The following is a 10,967-nucleotide window of genomic DNA, read 5'->3' as shown; positions in this document are numbered from 1 at the left end:
AAATGGATGAGGTAGTACCAGTTCAACATATAAGGACCTAATCTGATCATTGGAGCAGCTTTCTTGCCAGATTCTTTGTATTTATCCCCACCTTGTTGCATGCTAATCTTAAAACAAGGATATCGACATTGTGCTTTGTACCCAGCACAGGTAGGTCTTAGACATGGCAGCATTAAGATAAATGACACGATGTGAATGTTAAGAGGGTTCAGATGGATGACTCGCAACATAAGGAAAATCAAATGAGGAGTTGAGATATTGATGCAAAGATTGGCATTGCATCAATCAAGGATAAGATGCGGGAGTCACCTCAGATGGTTCATTATGTGCAATGAAGATCTACAGATGCACTAGTTTAAAAAAGTTGATATAGGTGGAAGGAGTGTTAGGGGTAAGCCGATAAGGGGATTAAAAAAATACGTGGGTAGTAGTAAGAAGATTTCCAAAGAGTAAGAAAAGAACATGACTTTTGAAGCGTTGAAGTGGAAAAAGACTCATGTAACTGATATCAATGTTGTGATTTATAAGATTATGTTGTGATTAAGATTCAGTTGAACTTGAGTTGTATTTGCATGTTGAAATATGTTTTTCCAATAATAGTTTGATGTTGTTCGTGCAGGATAAAATATTTGAGCATCCATACTTACAAGCCCTTGGATCACATACGTAAGTACCCGCTTTCTACTTTCTAAAAAAAGTCATTTTATACATAATTTTGGTTCTGTCAAGTATTGCTTGTTATTGGGCAAGTACTCACTATCTACATTGTGTGCAACTATTATCATCTGCCTTCCATCATTAACTTCTCGTTTGAACATTCGGCACAAAATGTTCATGCAATTAGCATGTAATGATTAATGTATCTGATCCCACAAAACCATGTTTAAGCAACAACTATCACTATGATTCTTCTTATGTGTTTACATTTATTGGCCTTTTTTGCATTTTTTCAAGCTATCCTATTTGGTTTTTATCTTATAACTAGTCGCATACCCACGCGTTGCGCGCGGTAATTTTTTTTAGGATGGTCTCATTAAATATTTTATTAATACTATAATTTTAGTTATTAACCATTTGATTTTCATTAGTTTTTAAGTTAACAAAAACCTTAAATATACCCTTTTTTTTTTTTTTTTACCTTTACACACACACATAGTGAATCTTTACACATACCTTTAAAAAAAAACTCTATATATTCCACTTTTTTGGATGCGTAAAATTATAGACTACTACTCCATAATGATAGTGGCTAATTAATTTTATATTTTTTTTAGTGATCTCATTTGTAACGCTTCTTACCATTATCATATATTTACTAACTGATGATTTGCATAACAAAGACGATAAATGAGAGGTAGCATTGTTCATTAGATTTTCGAAAGTAATAGTGCATGAAAATTATATATATATATATATATATATATATATATATATATTATAAATAAGGTTAAATGAAATGTCAAAAAATGGATTTTTAAATTTTCTAACTTTATTTCTTATTCAATTTCTACTACTATCAGAGAACATCTCTTTTTTAGTTATGATTAATATGGTTTCCATAGTTAGAATTTGATTAGTTTTAAATTTAAATTTAGTACTATGATTGTATTTAATTATTGATTGTTGATTTAATTTTTTAAGTGAATTAAACAGTTTATGTTACTACACTGTAAAGTTTTTAATGTTCTCCACACGGTAATCTCTATTTTATTTTTTACTTCTCCTAACAACCTCTTTGTTTTCCAATCAACGATTACTAATTGACGTTTGGTTTTTTTTTTTCTTTATCTACTCTTTATTACTTTGTATTGGTTTTTTTTTTCTATACCATCTCTCTCTCTCTCCACTGGCAACCTATCGTTTTCCAAAATTTGATGATGATTCTATGACATTAAATATGCATTATTAATTTTTTTTTTTATTATTTAGTGTTTCTAACTTGATTTGTTTTGTATTTCATTCTTCCTTTGATGCATTGGGTGTGAGAATGAGTGTTTCCCTATCATTACTCCACTTAATGTGGACAATTTTATTTATTTAATTTAGGCAAAATATTATATTTAAAATTTTTAAAAATAAAAAAGGAGTGGAAATATAAATAATTTAATGATATATATGGGGGATGTGGTTGAATTTAAATGTTAAATAAAATGATATGAGAAAAAAAATAAAAATAAAATACATAACAATAAACACTAACTTATCCAAATAATTCTATGTAATATAATAATAGTACATTCTTATATACTATTTTTAATTATTTATAATGAAATATGATAATATTTAACAATCAAAGACATAAAAAATAAATAAATAAACTTAAAACACAAAGCTAAATCCCATAAACCAAAATAGGGCTCTAAAGAATACAAAACTTTATCAGGCTAAAAAATTGAGGGAGAAAGAGTGGGAAATAACCACTTTTCTGTGAGATAAAATTATGTAAAGAATAGAAGAGTGAATGATACATTTATATTAAGAGGATGATAATATAAAAAAACAAAATAAAGGAAGATAAAAGGAAAGAGGAAGAGTGATATCAAGGTAGAATTTTTGGGGAGATGAAAAGGTAAAGAGAATGAGAAAGGTTGAAGAAAGTGTAAATGTTAAAAAAAAAAATGAGTACAATTTGATGAGCACAATTTTCTTTTATTTGAATTTAAGTAAAATATTACATTTTTTATTTTTTTAAACAAAAAGAGAGAGAAAATATAAATAATTTAATGATAAGGAGGATGTGGTTGAATTTCAATATTGAGTAAAATGGAAGAGAAGAAAAAAAAAAGAAAAATTAAAAGATATAACAATAAACACTAAATTATCCAAATTATGCTATGTAATGGAATACTATTTTATTTTTATCTACTATCTTTAATTTTTTATAATGTAATCGGATAAAATTTAACAATCAAAGAGCAAAATAATAATAATAATAATAACTTAAAACACAAAACTAAATCGTATCAACATAAATTAGAGTTCTTAAAAATACAAAATTTTATCAACCTAAAGCAGAGATACAATAAAAAATAAAAATCCACCAAAACATTGAGAGAGAGAGAGAGAGAGAGAGAGAGAGAGAGAGAGAGAAAACCTTTTTGTGAGAGAAAACTATGCAAAGAATGGAAAAGAGTGACAAATTTATAGTAAGAGGGAAGGGATAAGAAAAGACAAATAAAGGAAGATGAAGAGAAGGATGAATAGCAATATTAAAGTAAAGGGTAGTGGGGAGATGAAAAGGTAAGGGAAGAAGAAAGGTTGAAGAAAATGTAAATATTTTAAAAAATAAGTGAATGTAAAAAAAAAAATTATAGAAAAATTGGAAATAAAAAAGAAATATATATATAGATGTTAAAATCGACAAAGATGAATATGTAAAGTCAATAATCTATTTATATATATATATATATATATATATATTTGTAAAAAAAATAGGAATAAATATTAATTATATATAGATGTTAAAACCGACAAAGATGAATATGTAAAGTTAATAATCTATATATATATATATATATATATATATATATATTTGTAAAAAAAATAGGAATAAATATTAATTATGTGGCGAATGACGTGGTAATGAGGTGGCGCAACAGGAGCTCAGCAGCTATAAATGCCACGCTTCAGCTTTTAGTAATATATTGATTTGTTTCTGCTAACCATAAGGTTTTCACAATGTCAATGATTACTATATACTTGCAGTTGCTAAAAAGTTTTTCTTTTTTCGTTTCTCTTTCTTATTCTTACACCACAAAAGGGTTAAAATATTTTAACAAAATGTCGGATTGAGTTTGGGCTATTTATGTTCTCAAAACTTTTTTCTTTCTTCTGTTCGTAATCATTTGATAAATTACACTAATCTTTTTCATCTATTTGTAATTGTTAAATTACTGATTGTCCCAAAGCTTAAGCTATTAGGATATGGTAGATTTAATCATTTAACCATATACTTCTAACACTTCCCCTCACATGTGGGCCGAAACTACATTTTAATAAGTGAGGCCCAACACATGGGAATTTAAATCAAAGGTAGAATGGAGGAGACAGAGATCAAACTCAGGACCTCCCGATCTAATACCAGGTTAAATTACTGATTGTTCCAAAAGATTAAGCTATTAGGATATGGTAAATTTAATCATTTAACCATATACTTCTAATAATAATCTTGTTTTATGACTAAAGAAACTGAATTAATAACAGAACTACAAAGAACAAATGCAGCATCGGCTTGAATTAATAACATGAGTACAACAGCAAAATCCGTAGGCAACAAAAATTGTCGCAAATCCATAATTTCTGTCAGAAAGAAAGAGATTAAGTTGCAAAATTGGAGAAAAAGATTAGGGATGAAAGTTCAAATAGTGTATAAAACACCCTTGAATTTTTAGACCCCCAATTACAAAATAACCAATTCAAGCTTTATGACAAACAACTAGTGTGCGGAAAATGAACTAAAACTATAAACAGAATTGGTAAACAATCTAAGCCAATTAAAATCACAACCCACAGCAGATAATAAAAGGCAAAGATAAAAAGGAAGGAAGATGCAAACACAAAGACAACACCCGATGTGTTATCGAAGAGGAAACTGAAACCCTCGACGTAAAACCTCTCCACCGCCCTCCAAGCGGTAAGTAATCCACTAGAAAATGTAGTTGGGATACATGAACAGCAATAGACCCTCCAAGCCTAATCTACCCAGTGTACCTAAGCCCTCCAAGCTTCTTGCTCCAACGAGGTTGCGTCGAACCTATTTCTTTTCTAGCTTCCCGGATTCCGCTACTTGACCATAGCATCAACCAATGTAGATTGGTTCCTTCCTAACTGCTTTCCAGAACACCAAACAGCCCTCTCATAGTAATGGATATGGTGAGAAAAGGTTTTGGTAAAAAGACCTCTCAAGAGTTTAACAATGGAGAGAAAGAGAGTTGAGGAATTTGAAGAGTCTCTTATGTGAAGATTGTGGATGAATCAATCTTGTATAACACTAGGGTTTCTCTCTCAAAATTCTCTCTGGAAGCTCTCTTTCTTTTGTGGGTATAAGGGGTATTTATACTGGGGTGAGAATAGAATGTGAAGAGTTAGGTTTTTCAAAACAGGAGTGGCTCGCGGCTTGACTGAGTCGCGAGATCCAGCCACGAGATAACAGAACGGCCAATCGTCCTATTTTGTCCTGTAGTGCTCTAACTAGCATGACGCTTCAACTTCTGGCATGCTTGGCATGTGTGCTGCTTCTAGTGGCTTGAAGCCGCGAGTCACTAGCGAGATCCAGTCGTGAGTCTCTGTTTTCTTGCACACTCTTGAGCATTTCAACACTCTATCTCACTCACTACCCTTACAACAATCCCACCTAAATATAGGGTTACTAAATGCTGAAATACAAACAAATTTGGCACGGAATAAAGCCAACAAGATGGTTGATTAAATTCAACCTTACAAGGGAAAATAACATTTTACACCATATATTTCTGGGGTTCTTTCAAATCAAACCCAATAATTGTGGTTTCAAAATTAATCCTACAATTTCAAAAGTTTCAATTTAAATCATGAAGTTTAAGATTGTTACAAATTAAACCTTATAGTTTTGTTAGTTTCAAATTGAACTATGGACTTTTAAAATCGTATCACTTTAAACTCTGGGCCTTTTGAGTTTGATTGTGGGGTTTAAAAATTTGATAGTTTTCTTCTCTTTTATCCCCATTCTTTTTAGTGGGGAATATAATAACAAACAAGTAACTTGAGCCAGCATGTTGTATTGCTTTTGTACCTTGATCTTCTTTTAATTTATGAATCTTGGTATATAGAAACTATTGGAGGGATCATGATACCGCTCTTTTCATATTAAAACACTTGTATCGAGATATACCTGAAGACCCCAACTCACCTACGAAATCTAGTGGGGGCAACTCAAAAGAAGAAAGTGGTTCCACAGGTTGGTCTGATCAAAGAGAGACTGTTGATGAAGAACTTCCATTAACATTCTCTGACACAATTATGGTTAGAAATTTTTCAAGAAAAGCCAAGAAGATTTGGAGGAAGCGCTGATGATAGCAGCAGTATTCAAATTCTTGCTGTACGCCTTTAGATGCATCATGCAAGTGCAATTGATGACAATGGAAGCAATTTTTGTTATTATCATATCACTGCATTCTGGGCCAAATTATCTCATATTTTTAACATTGCAGAAAGTCTTGAAATTTATGATTGTGTCATGCTGCGATGGGAATGATAGTCAAAGTTACAATGAAAAGGATATGCCATTGTCCACACCAAGGCTCACCCTTGAAATGTTGATTGATAATGACGGGAGTGGGTTAGTTGTGCTATGTAGCAGAGTAGCAATTGGTTAAATGGAAGTATACTTGAAACTAATCCCTATGGGATTTAGGTGAAATCAAATGGACATATACAAATAGTGTATAGTGTTGTTCAAAAAAACATGTAGACAGTGACACACAATAGAATGATATAGAAAGGTGTTAATGGAACTCTCTCTCTCTCTCTCTCTCTCTCTCTCTCTCTCTCTCTCTCTGGGTGATGAGAATTGCAAAAGATGGTGTAAATTTGTAGCTTTATTGTATAAAATTACTCCTTTTGTGGTGATTTTTTGAGCTATCAAATGGAAAACTGTTCTGGTGTTTAACTTTAAAAATTAATTCACTACATTGAAATACTATTTAATCATACTGATATTTTGCTACAAGCCAACAGATGGATAAATAAGGTTGAGCAAATTGTTGCTTAAGATGACTGGCAACTAGTAGTGGTATAAGTCCTAACTACGAACCCACCAAGGTCGATTTGTGCATTACAAAATCATTGCAAAGAGATCAAGTCATGGGAATAACATCCATGGTTCAAATGAAAAAAATAAATAAATAAAATTAAAAATTAAAAAAAAGGTTTATTATCATTCCAAAAATGTACTATTATAATGTTGTCAAACCCTTCAACATGTGCGCTATGTTATGTCCTGTACTTCCTACTGACAAACTAAAAATCTTTTTGCTAAATCTCCCTACTCTAGCTAACAGTAATAGTTAATACCTACACTTAATACAAACTCCCTCCTAACACTAATAACATCTAGCTAATATTGATTGATACGTAAGGTTCATATTTAAGACAAATACAATTCTTTAGATATTGTAAAATGTGTCATCTTCTTACGATAACAATTAAATTAATTTAACCATGTAATTTCTTCTCAAAAAAAAAAAAAAAAAAAAAATCAACTATGTAACTTAGTCTTCTTGAAGAGGTGGAAAAGCATAGTTCCCTTGTTTGAACATGGCGGAACATCCACACTGTCACGAAATCTTCCTGCTCGCGCAAGCTATGTACTCCCAAAGTTTGAACGTCATTGAGTGTTCCTTACCTTTTATGTCATACATAATGACACGAATTCCATTATCAACAACTTCGTTCTTGTTTTGCAATGGTAAGAGAGTTTTCGACATCTAGTTGGTTTAGGGATAACCTGCTTTGGTCACTCCTTACATAACTGAATGTCAAATGCTTCTCAAAAGGCTCAGAGCATGCTTCTATGAGGCTGTTGAGGTGTGGGAATGGTGGGAAATCCGGGGGCTTGCAGGAATAGGCTTTCAAGGACGGGTTAATAATCATGGTCTTCTTTGGAAACATTGAATGGGTTCTGGCTTGCTGGTATTTGCTAAATATTGCTTATGCCTAATTCTTTGGTTTTTGATTTCATGCAAAGCTATGAAAAATTTCTCATCTGGCGATTGACATGCTTTATGTGAAGAAGAATCATGGCAACTTTGTCTTCCTCATTGAATTTGTGAAGGAAGTCATTGCTATTAACATATCCACTCAACCTTATTTTCCCCATAATTTAATTTTAGTATCTAAGTTGATATGAGGAAAGGACTACGTCTACAAGACTAATATAGTAATAGGATGAAAAAGGGTTCATCAAACTATTATTCAAATTGTGTGCTCACTATTGTATCCATGAAAAAAATATGTGGGTTCTCCAAAAATATTATTCAATTCGTTTTAACAATTTTTCTATGAAGAGGTGGCGGTATGGTGTCAAATAATTTATAGATAAAATAGAAACTTTATATTATTATTATCATCAATCATAAGATGTACATAGTTGCAAAAGTATAATTGTTTATGAAAAAAGAAAATAGAGGTGTGAATGCATTGGAATAGGTTGGATTTTGTTTTGTGTTTTTATAAAAGCCAACAATTTCACATGTTGAGAAATGTTCAACTCAACCTGATTAATAGGGAACATGTAGGGTTGGGTTGGATCGTTAGAATCATTTTGCCAAGCCTATTAAAAAATTTTGGTCTTCATTCACCTATTTAAACCCATTTTTTTAATAAATAATTACAATTTCATCTAAAATAAATCTCAAAATACTAAGAGGCCGTTTGGATTCAGCGTTTTCTGCTGAATCCAAGCTGCGTTTTCTGAATTTTTTTTTTTTTTTTTTTTTTTACTTTAGCCGCACATTTTGACTTAATCAACTGTGAACAGTGCATTCGTGCACTGTTCATGGACCCACAAATTCCACTTTTCAGCAACTTTTTGATTAAAAATGGGTCCCACGATACTATTCACATATTTAAAAATTATTTTGCTACAGTGTTTTCAGTTTCAGCAAAAATAAGCTCAATCCAAACGGACCCTAAGACAATTCGAACTAACAAATTTAAAGTAAGTTATGAAGTCTAAAATAAACTAAATTTTTTTTATAGGTATATAAAATCTAAAATGAATTAAATTAAGGAGTTTTTACATATATATTTTTAAAGTATTAATTAATAGCGGGGTTGGATTGGGTTATTTGGATTAAAATTTTTGTCAACATTGAACCCGATCCAACTCAAGTTATAAAAAAATAAGGAACCAACCAAACCCTTCAACCCACAAAAAACAAATCCTGAAGTGTTGATTTGGATCAAGTTCATCAAGTTGTTCAAGAAGAATAAACAAAAGAACTATAAAACTTAGAACAATAGAAAACAATTCACACGGATGTTAATGGTTTACACAAGCTAAATTACATACAAATTACAATCCACGGTTGAACCAGTGACAATCTTCCAACAAACTGCCACAAAGGCATCTTGGAGTTCAAACTTTTAGATTTATTACAGACAAATAAGAAACAAAGTCTTCAGTATTAATTTATTGAACAATATATAACTAGAATACCCAAACAATACTTAGAATTAGAGCTCCAAACGAAAAAGAATCCTTTTGAAGCAAACAAGGCAAACTCATAATCTTCAGCATCATTCTGCCACGAGTAAAGAAAAAAGAAAAGAAAAAAGAGAGACATGGTCTATTAAAATTGACAAATTCATGTTCCAAAACACAAATAATAAGACATCATAGCCAAACCAAATCTAAGAAACCTCTGTACATAAAATTGAAAGTCACAAGCAAGATTAGGATTATTAAAATGCATGGAGGACAAATAATTAAAAAAAACACAGAAAAAGTCAACACTACATAATTCACACTCTTGTATCTTCCAATCACACATCATTTATAGAGGACTTTCCTGCAACATATGGCGGCCATTACTCACATACAGAACACGCCTACAAACACACATTCACACATGCATACACACCAAAATACATATTAAAAACAGTATTTTTACACAGGATCCAGAAGCTAATTCATTCTATTTCAAAGAATTTGATGTGTTTATCAGTTTATGCCAAGATGGTAACTAAATCAAACTCCAAGCAATCAAGCAATAGCAAGCATTGTTAGGCATGAACATGGTTACTTATTGATCATGTCAGAAACCATTAGTCTCAAAAACTTAAGCTATTACAAAGTGGATAAATAATAATAGTCAAGCATACATAAATTTGTTAGAGAAATAACTTTAGATGAAGCAAAGCTTTCTTGTGGGGTGGTGGGGGGGGGGGGGGGGGGGGGTTAGATGAAAGATAGAAATGAATGCGAAAGCCATCCATGAAAAAAGAAAAAAGAAAAAGAAGAAGAAAAACACAGAGAATTAAGAAGCTACCTTCATGAAACATTCCCGAATTACTACTAGATGTAGATCTTTGTGATGCACTGCAACACTAAATAACAAAGAGTAACTTATGAGTTATGTCTAAGAGTATGATAACAAATTCAAATAGATATTGCTAACTTAGGTAACACAAAGTATCAAGTTGCAGTTCCAATCACATAAAAGAAGACATAAACAAAATTGTTCAACATGTATTAGATGCAAATTATGACTTGGATCACTCATGTCTCTTCGTGAGCTTATGACAACCTAACAATGAGGAATGCAGTAAAAATACAATTAAAAGCAAGAGATTTGCTACCCAAAAGAAGAATTGGAAAAACAGAGAAAAATTGGAAATCTCAATAAGAATTTATGTCTAAGTCAAGGATTTCTAACTAGGACTCAAGAACCATAGGTTAATGGCCAAGATGCATCAATAAAGGGAAAATAATTAAATTGTGATTATACTTATCAAAAAATAAATAAACCTTAATCACATTTCATCCATATAGGAATTGCGAACTTAAGAGCATAGGGTCCAAAACAGAAATTGATAACTTTTTTCTTAACTTGATACAACCACTTTTTCACGCATGATGCATAGGTATAGAAATGGAGAGAGACATTGCATCTTCTGACTATTAGTTTTTGCATCTATTGGGTACTATGGTTAAGAGTCGGTGCAAAAAGAAAGTACAACCTAACTCCAAAGAGCATCATCCCAAAAACAAGGCACTAGTCCCCCTCCCCTACATAATCTCCACAAAATAACATTCTCAGCCGAAATGGGAGTGGAACACCTATGAGGAAAATACGAGGGTACATAAAGTCTAGAAAATTATTTCTTAACTTATATGCTGCTTCTCAAATGGATAGCAGTATGTACAAACGAGTACAAGGGGCATCAATGAAAAGACATACGGAGCATGTGCCAAGCTAAAAAAAAAT

The 10,967-nt window shown here is 31.5% G+C and overlaps 1 protein-coding gene and 1 pseudogene across 4 annotated transcripts in view; one reads left to right on the top strand and one right to left on the bottom strand.

The window, feature by feature from the left end:
* The window catches only part of LOC126699725 (phospholipase SGR2-like), a 111,643-nt pseudogene extending 105,150 nt beyond the window's left edge, over window positions 1–6,493 (top strand).
* LOC126698432 (disease resistance protein RPM1-like) overlaps window positions 1–10,967 on the bottom strand; it is a 99,755-nt gene that overhangs the window by 59,843 nt on the left and 28,945 nt on the right. Inside the window, exons 3-4 of one of the 4 annotated variants that reach the window (XM_050395646.1) lie at window positions 10,029–10,086; window positions 9,197–9,281 (exon numbers count right to left, since the gene is read on the bottom strand). The exons of 2 other annotated variants lie outside the window; for them this stretch is intronic. The gene's annotated coding sequence lies outside the window, so the exon portion shown is untranslated. The remainder of the gene's footprint in view (window positions 1–9,196; window positions 9,282–10,028; window positions 10,087–10,967) is intronic. One more of the 4 variants, XM_050395647.1, reaches the window with a different exon arrangement.

The sequence above is a fragment of the Quercus robur genome, chromosome 9, assembly GCF_932294415.1.
Source record: "Quercus robur chromosome 9, dhQueRobu3.1, whole genome shotgun sequence".
Classification (NCBI taxonomy): Eukaryota; Viridiplantae; Streptophyta; class Magnoliopsida; order Fagales; family Fagaceae; genus Quercus; species Quercus robur.
This window is presented reverse-complemented; position numbering and strand designations above follow the sequence as displayed.